At 37.9% G+C, this 19,928-nt stretch overlaps 1 protein-coding gene across 2 annotated transcripts in view; it reads left to right on the top strand.

Annotated features, from left to right (window-relative positions):
* The first annotated feature begins 2,044 nt into the window (after nt 1–2,044).
* Nucleotides 2,045–19,928, top strand: part of znf219 (zinc finger protein 219) — a 29,693-nt gene continuing 11,809 nt past the window's right edge. For both annotated transcript variants that reach the window (XM_028474731.1, XM_028474732.1), the window contains exons 1-2: nt 2,045–2,174; nt 17,521–17,599. The gene's annotated coding sequence lies outside the window, so the exon portion shown is untranslated. The remainder of the gene's footprint in view (nt 2,175–17,520; nt 17,600–19,928) is intronic.

Below are 19,928 nucleotides of genomic sequence, written 5' to 3' on the forward strand. Positions count from 1 at the left end.
GATAGTAACCAGATTTTTAAATGCGTGTAAACAGGTTAGCTTGACTTGAATTGGACGATCGGTAGGACCATACTCCTATTGAGTTTTTCCTATTGCAATTACTTTTCCCTTTTGGGCCTTTCAAAAATATTGTCATTAAGTCATCCCGTTATCGTCTACCGTAACGTATCATGAACGTCCCACCTCTAGTAAATACTAATCAGACACGGCCTTCTGCGCCTGCACCACTTTTTCTGCTTGACCGTCCCCATCAGAAGAAGGAGATTATTGGCGGAAAAGAAGCTCAAGATGCACTTTTGGAAAGAGATAAAATCGGTAAAAAAATACGAAAGAAAATATATTTTTCATTCATTGTTATCTTCCTTTACGGGTCAACAGGAACTATGTCAACACACGCTTTTTTGTTGGCATTTTTGTAGCTATTTTTGTGTGTTTTGTTGCCATCTTGTGTATTGTTCTCTCAATTTGTTTGTTTAGAGTCAATATTTTGTGGGCTGCACATAATTGGACCGAGGGCCGTGTCCGTTTTTAATCGTATTGTCCGATTCAACTTGTGAAAATGAGGAAACACTTTCACTACATTTCATACTGGATAATTCCCACTGGGAAAGTCCAAAGGGAATTTTAAACAAATAACTTTTAATGAACTTGTATCTATTTGTGTAATAATCGCATTGAGTCTGTTCAGAAATGATGTGTGAGCTGTATTGAAACAAAGTGTGTTAGTGTGTGTGCCGTTGTCCAAAACAGGTCGAAAGGCACTGAAATTGAGGATATGATTAATCTAAAAAGAATTATTACTTTTTCGGGAAATACGTTGGGGAAAAAAGGTGCTATTTGGCGCCACCTATTGTAGATGTCGGAATAGGCGATATTCTGCTGTGATATGAATATATATGACAATATTCTCTTTAAATATGTTTATTTTCACTCAGTTTGACGTTGATGATGTCTAGAGAATCATTTGGTTTTTACCATTTTTTTCTCGACATTTTTCTCTATGTTTAGGATTTGAATACGAGGCCTTTTTTGTAAAATCTAAAATTCACGCCGACAAAACAAAGCAATGACTTCTCCTCGGATTCTCCTGTTTCTTATGTTGTGGTCTGTGCATCAGTATAATGGGTATACTGGGAACTTGCAAAATTATAAAGGTTCCACGCTGTTTCGAGTGCAAAAAAAATGATTAACAGCGTTATTTATTTATTTTGTGCGTTATTTTTTTGTAATATATAAATCGCAATTAACACAAATATATAAAACAAAATTCTCTTTGAAGATGTTTATTTTAACCCGGTTTGGTGTTGACAATGACGAGGGAATCATGTGTTTGAGGTTTTTTTTACCAATTTTTCTTGACATTTTTCTAAATAGTTTCACTCTTTCTCGTTCCCGTTTGTCATTTTTTTGGTGAAAACTTTGTCCTCCTTCCTTCCTCTCTCTCTATGTTTAGGATCTGAATATGAGGCCTTTTTTCAAATCTAAAATTATCGCCAACGAAACGCAACCACGACTTCTCCTCGGGTTCTCCTGTTTCTTGTGTCGTGGTCTGTGCATCAGTATTATTGGTATACTGGGAACTCATGAAATGAGAAAAGTTCCGCACTGTTTGGAGTAAAAAAAAACAAAAAAAAAAAACGATTAACTGCGTTATTTTTCCGTAATTAATTAATCACGATTAACACGTTATTGTCTCAGCCCTATTGACGATGACGAAGGAATTGGTTTTTGGGTTTTTTTTTGATAATTTTCTTGACATCTTCCCAAATTGTTTGACTCCTTTGGGTGAGGGCAAGTCTTTCTCCTTCCCGTTTGGCATCTTGTGGTGAAAACTTTGTCCTCCTTTCTTCCTCTTTCTCCATATTTAGGATCTGAATGTGAGGCGATGACAGGGTTGTAAAATGGTGCCCGTGCTGAGATTATAATTAACATTTCCAACCTACATCAGTCTCCCCCTCCCTCCCTCTATTCACTCACTCCTGTACAACAAATGGGAGAAATGCAGGAGAAGGAGAAGAAAGGAGGAGGAGGAGGAGGAGGAGGAGGGAGGGGAGACCGTATGCTTGTTGTATACAACCCTGATTTCCATTTTTTTCCCCAACTCGTAATGTATTTAATTCAAGTGAAACGTAATCATGACGTGTCGTGTCATTAATCTCCTCGCCGCCTCTCCCGTAAGTACACTGAGTCTTTACTTTAACATATATCTGCCTTTATGTGCCTTTATTGGTCTTTACGTGCGCACTTTGACGCGTCGGATGGAGTCGAAAGATTCCCAAAAAGCGCAGCTTGTCCTCTTCTTCTTCTTCTCCTTCTTTTTTCCGTCTCTTCCGTGCTTTTATTCCTGAACTGTAGCTGTAGCTGTAGCTGCTGGTCCGTTAGTGTCACCACCACCATCCTCTGAGCACATGTGAGTGATGGCCACGTTTGGACTTTTCACGGGAAAAGCCGGTGCTTCTGCTTCCATTCCGTGGTTTTTCAGGGCAGAGTTTGGCATAGATCTGAGTGGATCTCTGCGCCTCGACTTTAAAACCCGCTGCAAGTGCAACCAAAAGTCGTCCAAGGTGCGTTTTTAAGCATTTTGCGCAACTTCAGCCAAGTTTTTTCCACCACTTTCTCCTTCCGCAGCAGTTCAGCTTTGTAATCCGTCTCCGTGTGGCTTTGAAGGGGTAAAAAAGAAAAGAAAAAGTGTCTGTCGGTGCGTAACGGAGGATTTCTGTTAAAAAAAAATAACCAAAACAAAAAAAAAAAAAACACGGGGCGTAAAAGTGGATTTATGTGCGCGCGTCGCTGCCACAAAAAGCGTCATTTTTTGGACGCAGATGCGCCTTTTGTTGCCGGACGCGACACTTTAATTTTTATTTTAATCTGTGTATTTATTTATTGTTTTATTCTAACACTACATGTCCTAACATCACCTCTAAAGTGGCGAAGCAAGTGTTCGCGGTGCGCGCGACCGAACCGGGAACTTAAAGCTGTAAATGTGCGGCTTTTTTTGGACACATTTGTGCGGGTTTTTTGTGGGGAAACGTTTGGCAGAGGAATCCAGATGAAATCCATGATGGCACTTCCTCCTCCCGTCCTCTCCTCTCCTCTCTCCTCCCCTCTAATCTTTTGTATATAAAATTTAGGAACAAAATGGAGCAGGCGATAGATGGGCTGACACACACACGCACACACTGATCCCCTCTCTCTCTCTCTCTCTCTCTCTCTCTCTCTCTCTGTGTGTCTTTGTTTGTTGTTTACTGTCTCTCTCTTGTTTATTTGTGATTGAGATGGCCGCGGGTCGGACGGAGAGGGGAAAAGAGCTGAAAATGGTGTCACGTTTTTTGACGCACACACAGGAAACTCCCCCTGAGATAAGAAACGTGTCCTGTGGCACTGAGATGATCAGGAATCCTCACATTCCACCTTCTCCTCCTCCTCACATCACTGGCTCGTCCTAAAAAAAACCCACAACCTAAAAAAAACCACTGTATACTCCGTTTTTCTGTCTTTTTTGAAGCATTCCAGACTCTGCTTGTGTGCAAAGTGCAGCAGACAAACTCACATTTTGGACTCACAAGTAGTGTTTTTGTTTTTTTATACCAGAAACTTAACATTTTACATACAAACTTCACATTAGTGCCGGAAATCCAAAAAAGTGCTGATTGATGACATTGTTTTTGCACAAAAAGTCAAACTATTGAGATCAAAGTCGAAATGTCAAGAGTAAAGTCCAAATATAATGTTGAGATTAAAGCCCAACAGATGAGATTGAAGTCAAAATTTTGAAAATGAACTCAAAATAGTGTTTTTTGTTTTGTTTTGCCAGAAACTTAATATTTCACACACAAACTTCCCATAGCGGACGTAAATCCAGGAAATATTCTCGAAATGTTGAGTTTAAAGTTGAAATGCTGAAAATATACTCAAAATACATTATCCTGATAAAAGGTTTCCATAGATTTGACTTCATAAATAAACCTTTGACTTTTATCACAATATTGTATTTAGAGTTTATTCTCGAAATTTCGACTTTATTCTTGAAATTATATTCTCCATTAGAAATTGGCTTAAATCCACTTCCATACTCCTCACATCACCGGCTCGTCCTAAAAAAACCCCACAACCTAAACAACACTCTTTACTCCCGTTTTTTTTGTTTTTGTTTTTTTTAGAAAGTCCAAGCACTGTGTGACTGTGTTTGTGTGCAAAGTGTAGCAGGGAAACTCACATTTTAGACAAACTGTGTTTTATTACAGAAACTTGATATTTTACACACAAACTTTTGATTAGTGCAAGAAATCCAACGGAATCCTGATTGATCACATTTTGATGGAGAAAATAATTTTGGGCAAATCAAGAATAAAGTCAAAATTTTGAGTTTAAAGTCAAAATGCGGGGAATAAAGTCGAAAAGATGACATCAAAGTTGAAATGTTTGAGAGATTAAAGTAAAAATGATTGAGAGATCAAAGTCGAAATGTTTGAGAGATTTAAAGTCAAAAAGACAAGATTTAAAGTTGAAATGTGGAGATTAAAGTCAAAATGTTGAGATTAAATTCAAAATGCGGGGAATAAAGTCGAAAAGACGAGATCAAAGTCAAAATTTCCAGAGTTAAAGTTGAAATGTGGAGATTTAAAGTCGAAAAGATGAGAATAATGTCGAGATTATGGTCAAAATTTCTAAAAATGAACTGAGTATACAGGTTTTCTATCAAAACTGGCCCAAATCTGCTTCCATAATTTTTGCACAAATTCTATCTGTATGTTGTACTTTCTATCTAAATAGGGCAGCTTTAGCTCAAGTTAAATCCAGCATTTTATTGACAAAAAAGAAAACAGAATAATGAACAAAAAGGGTCAAAAACTCAAACTAAGTGCATTGTTTTCTGGTCTAAACTGTGACTGTCATGACTTTTCTGTCAAGATAACACAATACAAACATAATGCACTTTGTTTAGACTTTATTTTACACTTCACAAAAAAGTTCAAAGCAAAAAAAAATCACCTGCTGCTCTCCATGCGCATTTATATTACTGTTACACCTCAAAAGTCGTAATAAATGCAAAATTTTCTGCAAGAAATTATAATTTGGAATGCAATATTTTGTATGAATTCTGTAAAACTAGAGTTTATCGTAAACATCAGTGAAATTCTAATGATGCACTGTGTTCAAAGGGTGATTTATGTTAAAATTATGTATTGTTTACAAATTGAACTGAACAAAATTTATAGTTCTCTGCATTACATTGTTTTGCACACATTTTCCTTGTATAAAACCCTACAGTGGTACATTTCTATCTAAGTCATGATAAAACAATGTAACACGGTGTAAAACCTCAACTTTTGTGCAAATGAATGTGAATTTCACATGAATGCACCTGCTCCAGCCTCCAGGTGCAATTATATCAAATCTGACCCAAAATCTTATCGAATCCATTGTTTTCTGCAAGATCACATTGTTTTGCACAAATTCTTTACACTAGTGATTTTTTTTTAAAAATTTAAATAGTGACAATGATGAAAGGGTGACAAAAATGTAAAAAACAAAACAAAAACAACTTACCTGTCTGCATCCAGGCTTGTGTTGTAACTTTACAAATACCTTATTGAATGTATTTTTTTCTTTAAAAAATCACCAATAATAGTGATTAATCACATTGTTCTGCACATTTTCTCTTCATAATGTTCAACAGTAGTGAGTTTTCTATCCAAACAGTGACGATACAAGCACAGATGAACTTATAGACATTGGTTTACAAATGGATAAAAACAAAAGAAAACTTCAAAAAAGGGTTGAAAAGTCAACATTTAGGGGCTATGTGAACATCAGTAAACTTGTCGTTAATGTTAGCAAGGCAGCTAGCTAAGCTAATAGAGGTGGGTCTCCTGTTAAAATGGTCACCACTTTAATCATTACACCTGCTGGGATCTCAAACCGTCTTCTCGCGCCTCAAGAGTTAGCGCGAACCTCGTGTTTCCAACCACAGATGGTCAGTGCTCAAGCACGGTTAGCAGAGGCTAAGCTAGTTAGCAGAGGCTAAGCTAGTTAGCTGCTGTGTCTGTGGCCTTTATTTAACATACAGACTCTTTTTTACAGCCTTAAAGGGTTCCTGTGAGAGAGTTTACATTTTACGTTTGTTTAAAACCAGCAGACTGCAACCCTATTCGTCCAGTACAGACATAAGCAACTGCTGGCCCGGGGGCCACATGCGGCCCTAAAACAATTACACAACATGAATAAAAAAGATACATTAAATGATAGCAAAAATGACACAAAATGACTGCATAGATCCAAAATGGCAATTCAGTTACACAAAACCACAACAAAAATCCTCCAAAAACACACAAAATTATTTAAAAAAAAAAAAAAAAAAACACACGCACAAAATGAGAAAAAACCCCACACAAAACCCTAACAAAAATACACCAAAGCACTACAATAACACAAATAAAATTGTGAAATGCAAATGTGCAAATTCAATAAAAACATAAATACTACATTTTAAAAAGTTCTTATAATAGATTGTGTTCATAAAAAAGAAAATGAAACAAAAATTAAAAAAAGCCTGTGAAAGATTTGGACTGATTGAATTTGTTAAAAGTCAGGGTATTTTGAAGAAATTGTTTAAGAATGAATTAAAAAACAAAAAAAACAAAGTACATTTTCAAAATAAGAGTTGCAGTTTAATGAAGAAAGAAATCATTTCCAACTTAAAAAAAAAAAAGTTATTTACATTTTTTTTTAAAGATGATAGGTTTGTTTGACTCCTACTAAAAAACTCTAACAAAAACCTTTTAAATATGTTATATCGTTTAAATAGACTTAAAAAAAGAAAAAATAGGAATTTGATGGAATACAGTATGAAACACTGCATAGACTGTCAGCCTTGCCAAGTTTATTCTTTATCTAGACACAAAACCATAACCAAACCAGTATAAACTACTTGTTGTTTAATTATATATTACATTAAACTTGTTAATAGGAAAACGTTTCTTATTTTGATCTCAAACTCGAGGGAAAGAAAGTATCATTTATTGGAGATAAAAATGTCTTGAAGTAGTTTTCCTCCTCCTCTACTCGTCCGATACTTGAAAAGCCCACGCTGAAGAATCCACAGGTCGTCCGTGTTTTATGTGGCGAGGACTTGAGCAACGCTAATGAACCTCAAACTGGTCCCAGTCTTTAAAAGCTCTAATGGTTTCTGCCCCATTCAGAGCTCGAGTACTGTCCTTCTGCTTCTGTGTTACATCCATTCACCACACACACACACACTGTACCACACGCACGTTAGCATCCAGGTGGCTCTTGGGAAGGAGAGTGAGAAGAAAAGCAGCGTAGCACCAATCAAGGCTTCTGATTGATATAATTGGGTCATTAAAGCTCTGCAGGAGACGCACCTGCTCGGCCTGGCTTTGGAGAATCTGCTGCACATTGTGACATTTACAGTATTCAGAGTTCCACTAAGTGCTCAGGATTAGTGTGTATTTACAGCATTAGGGCTTCACTTAAAGAGCAGCGCACTTTTGTATTTTTTTTTTAACTTTATACTGAGTTTTCACAGCAGTTGGAGGTGTTTGTTCAGTCGATACAAACATATATATACTGTATATATATGTGTATATAGTTTATAGTCTGATCGAGGGTGTTCCCAGTCTGGTGTTTTCTGGGTGTTATATTATGGCACATACAACCATCAGCATTTATCGCTACGTAATCGTAGCTTCTTAGCCATGCTAGCCGTTTATGCTAATTATTGTTAGGGTGACCTGACCATACGTCCACTTTTACCTGGACATGTCCTCTTTTCACATCTTGTCCGATATCTAATTTCAAACACTGTAACTCTAACGCTAATATCTGCTCTACCTGAGAAATTCCACCGGTTTCTGAAAGCTAAGAAGTTGCTATTTAAAGGCAGTATCATGTCATTACGGTGATTCTATGCACACGTGACGGAATCATTAAAGATGTCGCTATGTTTTCAACTTTAATCTCGACATTTTGACTTTGCCCAAAATTATTTTCTCCATCAAAATTGGCCCTAATCCACTTCCGTAATCAACAACACGACTTCATACCAACTACAAGTGTTTTTCTGGTTTACTTACTCTTTAAACTGTCTCTCATTGTGTCGCTTCATTTAACATCATATTAGCATAGCGTGGTCCGACGGAGGAACGTGACACTGTCATGAAAAAGAATGTTTCTATTGCGCTGCGTGCGTTGTTTTCATGCTGTGGGACTTTTAAAACTCATGCTTTTCGATTGGAATTAATTTTATTGCACTTGCATCAAATTAGAACATTTCATTCAGGGTTTCGGTTATGGTTAAGTTAAGAGTTATGGTTAAGGTGTGTGACGCAGCACGAAAACACAAAACAATATGAGGAAATCTCGTTTGCCGCGCACAAAAAATGACATTCAGTCAATTTTGTGATCATTTAATGAACTCTGTGAGACTCAGCTGGTTAGCATGTGGTGCAAGTAGATTAGCACTGCTAGCGAGCTGGCGTTAGCATAGTTTGCAGTTAGTGCTAGCTTAGCGGTTAGCTGTGTGCTACCTAACAAAGCAGAGCGATTCATACGGATTATGTACGCTGTTTATATCTCTTTTCAAATTTACTCTGGAAACGTTAGTTTCACTTTTGAAAGCTAAATGTTGTGTTTTACAACCAAAATGATGGCTTTACAATAATTTTACAAATGCTTACATTACATCACACATCAGGCAGCCCTTGTTTTAGTGACAGAAAAACACAGCAAAGTGAAGAAAAGATAAGGGACATTTTTCAAAGTAGAAAATGTCAGCAGGAAAACTATTTACAGTGAGTCAAACCTCCATCGAGGTTAACACAGATAAATGGACCACATTTGTGAGTTAAATACCCAAGTGTCAAACTCAAGGCCTGTGGGCCAAAACCTGGCCAGACAGAGCATCCAATGTGGCTCCTGGGTGTGATTCTGCTCAAAGAGAAAATTACATTAAAAAGTGAAAGTCCATCATTTTATTTCAGGGACAACATTCACCCAGTTTGATATCAAATGGACCAAACCATGATAAAGGAAATAATAATAATAATAATATAATAATAATACCTACTTTTACATTAATTGACATTAAACTTAAATATAAAAAAATAATCAGCTTTAAAGTCAAACAGTAAAGTTCAAACATCTGAAACATGACTATAGAGGGTTTTACTTTATATTCCTGTTTCCCCAGTCATTATATTAGCAAGCTTCAATGCTAGGATGGGTCAAAAATGGACCGCAGGCCTTATTTTGGACACGTGCATCAATTAATTGATACATTAACTCAAAGCACAGTTCTAAATCTGTACATCTGCATGCATTGCGCATTTATTTTATACAGTTTATTATGGTTGGGACCCCATGTTGGGCTGAACTGGCCCTTATAGTGACCACTGCTTTACAGCATCCAATTCATCCTATAGGAGAAATTACAATGACAGAAATCAAGACTAATTGTGAAATAAATACACAAAAACTTCATCCAACCACAATATTTGCAGGATTTTTTCTGTTTTCTGTCCTTATTTCACACGACTATAATTGCAAATTGTCAAAGGAACTCACTTTTTTCTAAATTACTGCAATTTCCCCACAAACAACCCCATAAAATTGCCCAAAATTACAGAAAGTTTGTCACAAAATCAGGGAATTTTGAAGTGAAACTCCTGCAGAGACTGATTTCTGTCACTTGTTGCTTTACATATTATTTATTTATACCAGGAATTGAAAACTAGGGTAAATTATGGTTGACGTTCCCCCAACTTTAAGTCTGTAGCCAATTTTAGATCAAACAGCTCTGCTGGTTTTTAGATCATTTAGCAGCTTTTGCTGCTTTTGGTTGATCTAAATAATCAGGAAAAGTTAAAGATGCCGAGGTAAAGCTCTTTTGTTTACCGAAAAGATCTGCAGGGGGCGATAGTTCCAACTCTGCGGTTTGTTAGTAGAAAATGTCGCAGAGAAGAAGAGTTCTCCTAAGGGACCTTTACTCTCCCTTAAACATTGTGCTGACACGCTCTGGTGGCTGAAGTTAGAGAGTAAATCATTGACTGTTGAAGACAGAAACGCTGAGGATAGAAGTGTTTTTGGGTGGGCGTTATTCTCAACCTGGGTCAGGACCCCAATTGAGGTTGCGAGACACTGGGAGCGGGTCACCAGACGCCTTCAAGAAACTAAAGATATTTTTGCTTAATTTTCCCATTTTTCTGCAACTACACCAAACTTGCCATATTTGAACCTATTTTCATCACTTTTTCTTGCCATATTTTTGCTACATTACTCCCATTTCTGACACTTCTCCATCAAATTTCAATGCCTTTTCTGCCCATTCTTCCACTTTCAATTCATCTTTAGCACTTGTAAACCATTTCCACCACTCGTCCACCTAATGTCACATACGTTGACCCATTATTGTCACTTTTAACCTTTTTTCACCGTATTTCATGCTTAGTTTTGACCAATTTAACCGCAATAACAATTTTTCATGCCTATTATTTGCCAGTTTAAACTAATTGTTCTATTTGAATGCTTTTTACCACTTTTTCTGTCAATTCTTACCCACTCTAACTTGTAACTTTTAACCAATTTCTGTGGTTTTTAAAATCCCATTTCACCACCTTTCCCACCATTTTTGGTCACTTTTAACCCATTTTTTTTCTGATTAAAACAAGTATTTACATCTTCAAAATGACTATATACTATTGCCCAAACAATAATAAACTTTCTGTATAACAGTGAATATTATTCAGATGAATAAATAAATGTGTTTATCACAGATTCATAGAACAATAGACCATCATTTTACTGACTTTATGGATGGACCCCAAAAATCTCTCCCCTTTATTCCCCCTCAGAGATGGTCCTGTCTCCACATGTTCTTCAATGTTCATGTCTGTGTTCAAACACCTTCAGCTACAGTGGGGGTCCCCGCTCTCTGGAACCTTTATTTTGGGGGTTGCAGGTTGAAAAGGTTGAGAACCACTGCTTTAATGTCATCAGTAATCAGTGTTAGGCTTTAAAAACTCTGGTCCACAGCCCCAATGTCAGCCCAACTTGTGTCTGAGGTGGTTTTCTTCCATCCATGGTCATCGGGGCCCTACGCTCTGAGGACCAGTTCAGCCTAAACGCTCCATTCAACCAACGTGGGGACAGTTCAGGGAAAGGTGAAGCTGAGGAAATGAATCCCGTCTGTAGGGAAGTTTGGTCTCGTGACCGCGCCGTGAAAACAAAAACTACAACAGAGCCAGAATCACACTCGACACACACACACACACACACACACACCACGTCGCGTGGCCTCCCGTCTCTTCTCGCTGGAGTCGCTCCTCCGGCTTTTCTTTAACGGGCCCTCGTCCGCCCACGGATCCTCAGAAGAAGAGATCAAGAGATACAGAGAGAGAGAGAGAGACGCTCATAAAGACATTACACACAGCCTGCAGACACACTCTTTATACACTTTACTATCTGCCTTTGGGTGCACACACACACACGCACGCACACACACACATTCAGGTAAAGATACTAAAAAGCTGTTTGTCCGTAATTTGTCTCCAAACTGCACCACCAATATTTTACTACCAGCAAATACCCAAATAATGAGACACATTTAAACAACTTATGATAACTGTTTCTAGTACACAATGTTCAGTGTGTGTCTATTTAAAGTTATAAAATACACACAAGACAAAGTCAAACACTTTAAACTAAAGATACAGACAGAAGGTGGAGGCTACAACTATTTAAAGTCACTTCATTCCAATAATGTGTGATTTGTTGTATTGTGTATTCATTTTAGTTTTGGGGAAGTCGTTCTCTCTCTGGGTTCAGGTCCCGACTAGAGCTGTTCGGTTAACGAGTCATCGTGAGATATGAAAACAAAAAAAGACGAAAGCGGTATGGACACATTTTATTTAAAATGATCAAGTGTTTACAGCTTTGGGAAAAATGGCGGAAATCCTCCAAACCTTATTGAGTTCCAACAAAGATCAAAACATGTGATGTTGGTTCAAATGTGACAAATTGCATGAAGTTGAAGTGTCATTAGCTGTGTTTCCATTACCCATGGAAACGATCAACAAAAACGCCTTCATTAATGAGGAGGGTTTTCAGACGTTTAGATATTGAAATGTGTGGCAAAAGCGCCATGGAAACACTTTTTCCGCAAATACACGTCGTACCTGGTCACATGACTACTGCTCTCTGAGTAAACGTGACGCAGTACGTGCAGACAGAAGAGGACATTTCTTAGCGTTAGACCTAAAAATATTATTAGTGCCACATTAGACGTGAAACATCAAAGTAATAGTGTTCTTCCTACGCCGAAATCTCACGAGATGAGATTACGAGGCTCCACCCCAAAACTACGTTCAATGGGAACACGTTCAAAGTGCAATTATGCTTTGTCGACAATTAGAAATATCACTTTTATTTTGCAAAAATCTGTAATGGAAACTCAGCTACTGATGAAGGATTTATAGATTTTCTTAATCAAAATGAACAATTTTTTCCCCCCAAAAGTCCTAAAAAGTAAAAAAATATTTGACACAAAATTAGTCACTTTTTTACACCAATGGTTAAAACGATTCAACATTTGTTGATGCACCTTTCCCTTCGGACCCTCCGATATTTACAGTATTCCTTTACCTCCCCCGCTATGCCAATACTTTATATGTTAACGTCTGATTCCCATATCAACTAATACTTGTATACGTATACTTTTTTTTTTTTTTTTTACCCCAAACTATATTTAGGTCACATCATTGATCCTGTCCAGGTTTATCATTATTTAACAATATTATAAATGTTGTCAACGATATCGTACATCCTTTTTTGATTTAAGTGATCATGTGTAGCACTCGTTTCTGTGGTTGAATGTTGTAAACTTAAAGTGTAAAGCTGAACTAAAGCTATAGAAAATGGCATCTGTGTCAAACTTTAGGTTCGGGGGCCAAAACCAGACCTGTAGAGCAGTGATTCTCAACCTTGGGGTCACAAGAAACTGGAAGGGGGTCATTACATGCCTTCAAGAAACTAGAATATACATTTTTTTTTTTTTTACAATTTCAAACTATTTTTGCTTTTTTTTTTTTACCCTTTTTCTGCAACTACACCAAACTTTCCATATTTTAACCTGTTTTCATCACTTTTTCTTGCCTTGGCTACTTTTAATAAATTTTTGCTACATTTCTCATATTTCATCCACTTCTTCATCACATTTCAATGCTTTTTCTGCACATTATTTCTACTTTCAAACACTTTCAACACTTTCCACCACTTTTCCACCTAATATCACATATGTTGACCCATTATCACGTTTACCCTCTTTCCACCATTTTTCATTCTTACTTTTGCCAATTTAATCACATTCACGATTTGTCACGCCCATTATTTATTATTACAATTTAAACTAATTGTTCCAATATTGACATTTTGAACCATTTTTACTACTTTTTTGTCTGTTTTTGGCCACTTTAATTTGCAACTTTTAACCAATTTATGTGGTTTTCCACCATTTTTGGTCACTTTTAACCCAGAAACTACATAATATTATCATTTCCCCCATGTCTCTATACTATGAATTCAATGATTTTAATCACAAATTGTGGAAAGAAAGTAAAAAAAATCCAACAATTTCTCACAGGAAATAACACAAAATTCCCATTAATTACACAAAGATTGGTCACATTTATTGCTTCTATATTGTCGGTGTTTGACATATTGTTTATGGACGAACAAACAAGGGCATAAAAATCTGAAAATCTGAGCTTGAAACTTTAACCAATAAGAGGAAATTGGGTTGACGCTCCTAAAACATGGATTGAAAAACAAGCAAAACAGTTTAGAGTTTAAAAAAAAAAGTTTTTTTCATCAAAATTGAGGGTTTTCACCCCAAAAATGATTAAAAGTCTGGTAATTTTCTGCTTTACACTTGTTTGAGGAAACCATAAATGGGTAAAAACGTGTTTAGTGTAAAGCATAGTTTGCATTGCACTCCCACCCCGTCCACTCTTATACACACACACACACACACACACTCACACTGAATATCTCCTCTGAGACGCACCTTTTTATTTAAAATGAGTCGCTATGTGCTGCTCGCGGCGTGTGCAAACCTGCGTCGACATTAAACTGTGGATATTTACACAGCCACGAAAACCCCCTTGAAAATAAACTTGCCTGAACACATTGTGCTGCTCTGTGTAACGACTCATCAGGGAGGTAAAACATGACTCAGCAAAATTGACTCCCCCCCCACGTACACACACACACACACACACACACACACACACACACACACACACACCTTGTGTCACAAACGCTGAAGTAATGAAAGAAAACAGGTTATTTCATGAGTCAGAAAAAGGGAAAGTCGTCTTCTGGAGGCAATAAAGAACACATGTCTAGTCGAGCTAATTCACCGCTGAAGTCAATTAGCTCGTTGTTCACAAAATTACTCTGCAATTAGCGCATTGCTAACATCATTGAAACACTTAACACAAGGGCAATGTGGCTTAAAGGCCATCTTTACTGTGTGAATTGCAGTTTTCACTGCCTGACGGGAGGGTGTTAGCCTAGCTAGCTTAGCATGTGAGGTTCAACATCGTACGACTTTGTGATGTCACCGTTAACGATATTATATTCGATGTTTACCATTAGCCTGATGAGACAATTTAAACAAGTAGGTCAAATAACATAGCCCCGCCCCCTTAACCCTCTGACCCTGCTCTGCCAGCGCTGCTACATGCTAAGCTAATGCAAACGTAGGAATTCCTTCGCGGTCTCAGAAGAAGAAACACATTTTCCGTTTGCAACTTGTACAACACACAACGTGACCCAATATGTAACATGACTACACAAACATACAAATAAATCTGATACAAAAAAACTACATATATAGATGACATGCCTCTCAAAAACCATGTAAAATTATACTAAAAAGACCCTCAAAACAAACATTACAACAGAATTCCAAAAAAAAATGACCTTAAAAAACACACAAATTGTAAACAAAAGTACAGGAAATGATAGTAAAACAAAAAAATCATGAAAATCCTAAAAATTACAACAGAATTCCCAAAAATTTGCCCGAAAACACAGAAAAAAACTACAGAAATATAAATAAGGACAAAAAATGTGGTTAATGAAACAAAACCCACTAAAAAAACAAAATGAGCACAGAGTGATATGCTTTCTGTTCTTTTACCATCGCTGTTGCCAGATTGGGCAGTTTTAAGACTTTACATTTTTTATTGTAAGCTCGAGTCATCAATACAATATATTATATTTGTATGTTCACATATTTATTACCCTGAAAAGGATGTTATGGGGTTGTTTATCACAGGTCACGTTTACATAGTAGTGGGAATTCAAGGCGAGGTGGAAACATTGGCATTAAAAATCTAAACCAGGGGAGCAAACGATTGGATTTAAAATCTCCTCGTGTTATTTTTGTGTAAATCAATGTTTGCACTCGGCTTGAAACATGGCGGAAGCTGAAGACTTTAACACATCAGTCGTTAGCTTTGTGAACCCCCAGTGCTCCCCCCCCTCCCCTTGAAGTCTGTGGTCTTTTAAAGTGGAAGGGCGTTCGTGGGCTTGAACCCAGAACCTAGGACGAGCTAACCACTGCTGTACCTAGTTCAGATGACTTTCAGTTATTTCAGCGTGTGCTGCACCTCTCGTCTTTTCCTCTTTCTCTGCATCTCTCGCTTCATTTACGTTTCTGCTCCACCTGATTTCAATCTGATTTCTGTTGTTCACCCCCCCAATCCCTCTCTCACCCTCCCTCACCCTTTATTTTTCCCTGCATGCTTTGCTGCACCTTATCTCCATCTATCCAAATTTCCCTCATTGGCATGTGGTCGTCGACGGTGGCGTATTGTGCTATTCATGCTAATGCCATCAGAGCCCATTATTTACCCCGTCTCTACGTTTCCGTGTTGACTTTTTAAATCTGTTGTTCTCCTCCCCCCCACCCACCCTAACTCCCCCTCCCTTCACTCGGCCTCTTTATTCATGGCTTCAACGACACGTTGGCTATCAAATGAAAGCGTTTTCATTCACATTGCTCTCAGCGCGCCCAGTTTGGTGGCTGCTCTTTCTCATTCTCTCCCTCCGTCTGTCATTTCTCTTCTTCTTCTCCTTCTTCTTCTCCTCTCACCATGTTGGCAGGGGCCAATCTACCAGCTGATATCAGCATTCCCTGGCTCACCGCCAACTGGCAACACTGCAGGAGAGTGAAAACAGGAGAGAGAGAGAGAGAGAGGGAAAGAAAATTAGTGAATAATAGACGTAGCGAGGGAGGGAGGGGGAGAGGGGGGGGATGGGACGAGTCTGAATCAGGAAGAAAAGACAGAAGAACAATAATGGAGGATGAAGAAAGGACTGCCTGTGTGTGATTGATACGCTGCGATAGTCCACAGAGTCGGAGCCAGGCTCAAATGTCAAATGTCGAACCAACTAACACACACACACACACACACACACACACACACACACACACACACACACTCACACTCGTAGGAACATCACATTTTTAGTCGTTTACAACCTTTTGTTTCACTTCTCAACACAAAAAAAGTGTTTTTGTGTGTTTCGTGTGTGTTTGTTAGGTTCCACAGTTTACATTCTCGCTGACTTCAGGGTTGCATCCGTGAAATATTTCTCACGAGTAACCATGACTAAGCAATGCAGGATTTGAATGCCACCACACCCACAGCAGCAGCAGATGTAATGAATGCTGCTGCTATGTGTGTGTGTGTGTGTGTGTGTGTGTGTGTGTGTGTGTGTGTGTGTGTGTGTGTGTGTGTGTGTGTGTGTGTGTGTGTGTGTGTGTGTGTGTGTGTGTGTGTGTGTGTGTGTGTGTGTGTGTGTGTGTGTGTGTGTGTGTGTGTGTGTATACGTGTGGGCTCAAAGAACAACAACGAAAAAAAGGAACCAAAAAAAAGAAGAGCTGCTGCCGTGAAGCACAGGAAGGGCGTGTGGAGGGAAATCAAAACACTGCGCTCCCCTTCCTGTTTGGGACAGTCCATCTCCTGTGGATGGTGCCCTTAAACACACACATACACACACTAGCGCGTACACACACACACACCCACGAGCTCTAACAATCCCATATGTGCCACCGTGTGTGTGTCTTCAGGCAGAGCAGGTGTGCACCTGTTACGCATCCATTCAACGCTACAGAAGATCAAATGAAGATTTTTTACGCTATGTGCAAACTGTGCACGTAATGAGTGCATAAAACCACTTGTTTCTGCTTCATTTCTGCTGTAGTACCATACATGAACTGCTGGGTGCAATGTTGCTTCATCATTTATATTGTAAAGAAGAATTGCGCAACAGAAGAAGAACCAACCTAAAGTCTCAAAAGTTTCGGACCATTTAACTGAAATCTTATATTAGTATTTTTAAGAGAACAACAAATTAATTCATATATATATATTTCACGGAGGCATCTGTCTTTCTGAACTCATCAGGTTTTCCCTTTTGCTCTGTTTACAGGTTTGTCTCCGAGGCCCCGACCACACCCCCTCCCTCAGCAGAGACACTAAAGAATGGATTAACGTCCCTCACACTGCTGGTAACTCTTTTTTTTTTCTTTTCACTATCATCACTCATGTGGGTGTCATAGTTGGAGGCGTTCATGGTTTCAAGCTTTTCCCGCCATCCAAGAATGATGTGCACAAGGTTCTGTACTGTATGGAACCACCATGACTCTTTTTAATGGCAGCCCAGAATGAAAAACCCTTACTATAAAGGGGACGGTGATGACAGTTGATGCGCTAACATGAGAAACACCGTAAACATACAAAACTACAGAAAAATACAGGGCAACATGAATACAAAGAAAGTAAAGGGGAAACAAATTATATATATATATATATATATATATATATATATATATATATATATATATATATATATATATATATTTTAAAAACAGTCAAAACTAAAATAAACAAAATGACAACAGAAATAAAAACGAATGACTCCAAAAATACAAAATGACAACAAAAACCACGTTTTACAGAAAAATACAATAAAGGACAACATGAATACAAAAAAGACAAACAAAAAGTCAAAATATACACCAAACACCATCAAAACTAATAGAAAATAAACAAAACGACAACAGAAATAAACAAAAATGACTCCAAAAACCATATGTTATACAGGACAAAAATGACTCATAAAACACAAAATGACAACAAAATCACACAATGCGATTCCAAAAAACATACATTCGACAAAAAATACACAAAAGGACATCAGAAATGCACAAAATGGCTCATCACAAGATACAAAACACCAACAAACAAAGACGTAAGCAGCACATTTATTTTGAGGTTGTTTAGGTTCAGTTAACAGTAGCCCATTGAAAGCTGTTATTAACAAGGAATTATTTCTGTCTGAGGAATGTTGTACTCAGGAATTGATTTGCTTAAAGTCTCATTGTTTGGACCAATGACAGCCTTCTGTTCAAGTAAATGTCAGATGTTTTAAAAACACTGAAGCTTTGCTGCTGATTCAGTTTATTATGTATAAGGAACTATTTATAATGTATCATTTAGAACAGCACTATTTGATATTTATTTCATTTATTATATTGTATATGTATATGTTAGAAGCTGCACTTTAGCATGTACCTGGAAGCTAACAGTTGACAGATGTACCTTTAATAGAAGGTAAAAGGTACATTTGTTTCAAATATTGTTTTCTAAAAGAGCAATTTGTTGAGAAACAAAGAAATGCAGTGAAAATGTGCATCTAAATGCATCAATTCAAGGTCCATCCGTAAACGAATCGTAGTCCCTGTAATTGTAATCGAAACATGAGCTGCCTAAAGATTCCCACCCCCAGTGGAGACGTATTGCGACTGCACTCCTCTCTAAAACTGTCTCGCCCTCTTTTTTGCTGAAAGTTTTTTCTTCTTAAGTTTTCGGGAGGAAAACTGTTTTCCATCCTCAATTCAGGCCAACGGTCAAGTCGCAATCAAATCCCCGCACTACCGAGTGGCTCGGTGAGTTTTTGTAGCTCGAAACTTAACTTACATCAGAACACTTACCTTCACTTACACAATCAACCGCCTCTTGGATGGGGAACGATACTGTCAAGATGTTTGATATTCTCCATGTCCATAAATTTAGAAAATCTGAGACCCTAAAGAAGTCTTTACAACACATAGCCTAAGGATGCTTCCACAGTGGTTTAGTCCCGGACTCGGTCCGAATGGGAGGAGGACAGCTGATAATTTATCACCTTGGTGTGGCTCGGTTTGCGTTCAGAGCACAACTTTTGATCTGCACCAAACAGCCTCTGGTGCCGTTACATGAGTTACACTCTCGGCAGGGAAACAGAAACCCAATGAAGAGGCTCTTATCTATGGGTCAAAGCGAGCGCTTAAGAGTGCTCAGAAACGTATCCCTTCTCAGTTTGTTCTTTCACAACATTCAACAATGGAGCAGCAACAAATTGTCATGCTTTTATGCTGTCGCCGGCTCTCCTGATCACCCACAATGCCGTGCGCTCTACTTCAATTGGAAATGCTCTGAGACCTACAGAAACATTCGCTCTCGAATTTGCCCGTTTGATTCGCTCTAGACTTGATTTGCGTGTTCACACCGACCAAATGAGGTAGACTATCAGAGCAAACAAATCCCAGAACATTTTAACTGCTCTAGGATCTGTAGGTGTGAATGCACCCTTAAGGAAATCACTCACCAATTATGGGAAAGGGATGATCATTTATTGATTTAACGATTTAGTTTAAATGAGTAGTTATAGACCCATTATATAGGGAAGTAAGTCATAAACCAACTATAGATTATTTAGTTTTAAGTATTTGTGAAGAATTGTCACATTTCTGTTGTTTCCTTATTCTTGTAGATATCTGGTCTCACTTGTATGTC

Source organism: Gouania willdenowi, chromosome 18 (assembly GCF_900634775.1).
Source record: "Gouania willdenowi chromosome 18, fGouWil2.1, whole genome shotgun sequence".
Taxonomy (NCBI): Eukaryota; Metazoa; Chordata; class Actinopteri; order Blenniiformes; family Gobiesocidae; genus Gouania; species Gouania willdenowi.